General features: G+C 36.1%; 1 non-coding gene across 1 annotated transcript; it reads left to right on the forward strand.

Moving 5' to 3' along the window:
• Positions 1–298: 298 nt before the first annotated feature.
• On the forward strand, positions 299–508 carry LOC112624045. The gene has a single exon (XR_003119354.1). It is a non-coding gene; the product is annotated as a small nucleolar RNA U3 (small nucleolar RNA).
• The last annotated feature ends 3,844 nt before the right edge of the window (positions 509–4,352 follow it).

Raw genomic sequence — 4,352 nt, forward strand, 5'->3', positions numbered from 1 at the left:
ACACTTATGCACCTGTTCTTATTCTCTCCATTATTAATCTTTAAAAAAAAATTAAAAACTTCAAAAATAGTTTTGCTGATTTAAAATTTAATTATTCTATCAGTTCACAAATACTAATTAAGCACTTATTATACGCCAGGAACTCTGGTTGGAGCAGACTTATTTTAGGGGACAGGTCAGAGAAGAAATGGTAGAAAGAATAGAATTGTAAATCAGGAGCACATGGGGGACTATGGGAGGAGTTTTAATAAAGAGGCAGTACGATTTTACTGGCACTTTAAAAAAATACTTGTTTCTAAAGGCTATACTTTCAGGGATCATTTCTATAGTTTCTTCCTAGAGAAGATTCTCTGAATGTGCAGAGCACCAGAAACCATGACGAGGACGAGAAGGTGTAGCATTCTTTCCTAAATGTGAAGCCAGCTCTTGGTGTTGCTTCAACTGCCGTTTGCCATTAATGATAGTTCTTCTTTCCCACTGGGAGAATAAAAAGGAGAGCTGCAGTCCTTTATATATGTGTGTGTGTGTGTGTGTGTGTATATATATATATATTTCTAACTGCTGTGTGGGGAATAGGCCATAGTGGAGGAGTGGAAAGCAGAAAGACCACTTAACATATGCACTAGTTTTCTAGGAATTCTGTAAAAACGTACCACAGTCTGAGTGGCTTAAACAACAGAAATTTGTTGTTGAAACTCCTGGAGGCTAGATATCTGAGACAAAGGTGTTGGTAGAGTCAATTCCTTCTGACGGCTCTGACGGAGACTGTTCTATGCCTCTCTCCTAGTTTTCTGGTGATCTACAGACAATCTTAGGCATAGATGCATCACTCTGGTTTCTATTTTCATCTCCTCATGGCATTCTCTCTGTGTGCTCATCTGTCTCTGCATCCAAATTTTCCACTTTTATACGGACACCAGTCATATTGGACTAGAGCCTACCCAAATGACCTCATCCTAATTTGACTGCAAAGACACAATTTCTGAATAAGATCACATTCTGAGACACTAGGGATTGGGGCTTCCATGTATCTTTTTGGAAGAATGCAATTCTACCATACCAGTATACTATGGAAATAGTGAAGTCTAAAGACGATGGATGGACCAGAGCATAAACACTGGAGACAAAGGGAAGTGACTGCTATTGGCATCATTTTGAAGGTTGAGCCAACAGGTGTGGCTGATTAATTGGGTGTGGGGTATAAAGAATAGAGGGAACTTAAAAAGACTTCAGGATTTGGGACCTGAAAATTACTATCTTCTGAAATTAAGAAGACTGAGAAGAGTGTAGAGGAAAGTCAAAACTTTGTTTTTGAACACGTTAGCATGTTATCATTGAAATCTGTTAGGATTTCTGGGAAGAAATGTTGATGAAATGTTTTGGTATACAAGTCTGGCTTATGAAAATTTATAGCTGCAGAAGACCTAATCATCTTAGTTCAACCAATACTTATGACAGATAAAAAATTCAGTTTTTTGTTTTGTTTTGTTTTGTTTTCCGCTTAGGCTGGAGTACAATGGTGCGATCTGGGCTCACTGCAACCTTTACCTCCTGGATTCAAGCAATTCTTCTGCCACAGTCTACCAAGTAGCTGGGATTACAGGTGCCCCCCACCACAACCAGCTAATTTTTGTATATTTAGTAGAGACAGGGTTTCACCACATTGGCCCACTCCGGGCCTCAAGTGATCTGCCCGCCTCAGCCTCCCAAAGTGCTGGGATTACAGGCGTGAGCCACCCCACTCTGCAGAAGTCGGTGTTTGTAAAAAGTGTTATTTAAAAAGTAAAACAAGACACCTTGCTCCAAGGCCACTGTAACATGTAGTGAAAGCAATAGAAAAAAAATAGCTCCCTTGATTTCTGATCCAACACCTTTTCCATTATATTAAAAGCTTTCATCAGCAATTTTTAGTTCCACATGCAGTTAGTAAACAGTGGTTGGTAGCTTAATGCAACAAACATGTTAAAAATTACAATTCTGGGCCCAGTAGTTGGGTGACAAAGGTTTCAGCTTAATACATATTCCAATATATTATCACAAAATGTATGAACATGACTAGATGGTCAAAAATATTGCAAGCTAGAATACTTTTGGAAATTAAACTGTTTTGTTTTGTTTTTTGTTTCTTCTGACATATATTCAAAGCTCTAATGCAGGATCTGATATTGAGACTATGCTACCTTGAAGCATAGAAGCTGAATGCCCCCAGAATCAGGCACTCAACTCCTCTCTGCCCACATATCAACTGGCAGCTGGCTCAGTCCCCGTTGAGTCCAAGAGAACGTTTTGTCCATTTGAAGATTTGGTTGAGATCAACTTTCTATGTTTGGCACTCTGACCAAATTTACACTTCAAGAAATTCTGAAAGATATGATCAGCGTGTCGGTCTTCTGTTAGCTTTGAAGAAGGTTTGATTTTTTTAAAGTTAAAATTAAAGTTCTTGTACTTTTCCTCTTGGTTATTTTCATTTTGCAATAGAATATTTGTCAAAAACAGCTATACAGAACAACAGTATTTATAATATATACAAACATTCTATGCACTTGTAATCAAAATATGACTACAGAAATATAGAATAATCCTTACTGGCCTCTTTAAGACTACTTTAGCTACTGTATATTGATATTTTATAATAATTACTGGGGCACATTTTTATTAATCAATGCAGCAGTTGATTAGCTGCAGCTGTTAGAAATATCTGAGTAACTTCAAAAAACAGAAACATGTTCTGTCCATCAGGAAGGTTATGCTACTATCCCACTGGAGGTAATGATGGTTCCATTATGTGGCCATAGAGAAGGGACAGCTGAGCAGCCTAAGCAAATTTCCAAAAGAGAAAGGAAAGAATAGGTGTGCCATGCTCTGATATGTTGTAAATATTATTATGTGTTTAACATTCAGGGAGTAAAAGCTCAGTCAAAACAGCTCTTAAATGTACTAAATGTCATCCTCTGTAATTTTTCAATTAGAACATTGATAACCAAAGGAGGGAAAAAAATAAGAAGAGAAAAAGCTAGTAGAGTCTGTTTACCCAGAGCTTTTGCCTTATTTTGTTTTAAATCTTGCTTAAAAATATTTTAGAGATCAATTGCACACACCAAAACATAACAAAGCCTGTATTATGCACAAATGCTAAATATTAATGGATATTTTATACTGAATTCCAGTCTAACAATAAAGGATATTTTGTCCTTTGCACTAAAATGCAGCAAAATAAATTTCATTAGAAGGCCTCCAGGGTTACTTGCTTGTGAATGCATTCTTTTATAGATGTTTACTAAGAAAAAATATTTAAAACAGACAGAAATAATGTCATCTCCATTGGGCATATGCACCCATTACTATAGCTAGCAAAGAAACAGAGATAAACACACTTGCAATTTTTATGTTGCACAGATAACTTCCATCAGTTGAGAATGAAAGCCACATCTTTTGTGTTTAAAGAATAAAAGGCAATGTTATATATTACAGCACCCGGAAGGCACTTGTGGCAGGTGCAGTAATTTAAGTCATCCTAAACACTCACTAAGGCAGCTAAGGTATAGGCCAGTTGGGTGAAAATACCAAGCCAAATACGTTTAAATCACTTTTCTTTTTTAACAATCTTGAAAAACAGAAGAGATTTCATACCTCTCAGGTGGCTTGGTTATGACCCTAGTAGAAAGCAGGGATGGAGTTCTCAAATTTCTTTCAGCCCTCCCCTTTATTCTATGATTTAGAAATAAAATCAGAGGCAAACCTGGAGGAGTAGATACACATATTTATCAACTGTAGTGCCCAGTAGAGGGCACTGGAAAGGCAGGACTGAAAGATAAGACTGGACTCCTATTTTTAAATGATAAGGGTAGATCTTTTAGAAAAGAAAACCTGCAAAACTATTTTTTCTAAGGACAAATTCATCGACAGAGTTTGACATTTATCCTTCAAATGCAATGTGAAATTGGCATTACTACTGTTTTCAAATTTTGACTTTTTAAATTAAGATTGTTTGTCATAATGTGTTCCTCAATAGTCAGTAAAGGAAACCAAATTTTTATAACAAGATTGCGATATTCAGTTTACATTGGTTCTCATTGATAGGGAAGCAGATATTAGATGATTTCTGGCCTTTGATATTTTCTTCTAAATTTAAACATTAAAACTGTACCACCAAATTTTTGCTGCTTTTATTTTCTGAGTGATAATATTTATTGAACATTGTCAAGTAGAGAACATTATTCAAATATTCTAGCCAAGATACATGCCCTAAATGTTTATGTTTTAAGATACGATGGTTTCTGCATTATAAATAATTCCACTTACAACAAATATTGAAAAATGGCCCCTTATGACAACTTTTCATTTTTGTCCTC

Source organism: Theropithecus gelada, chromosome 4, assembly GCF_003255815.1.
Source record: "Theropithecus gelada isolate Dixy chromosome 4, Tgel_1.0, whole genome shotgun sequence".
NCBI lineage: Eukaryota > Metazoa > Chordata > Mammalia > Primates > Cercopithecidae > Theropithecus > Theropithecus gelada.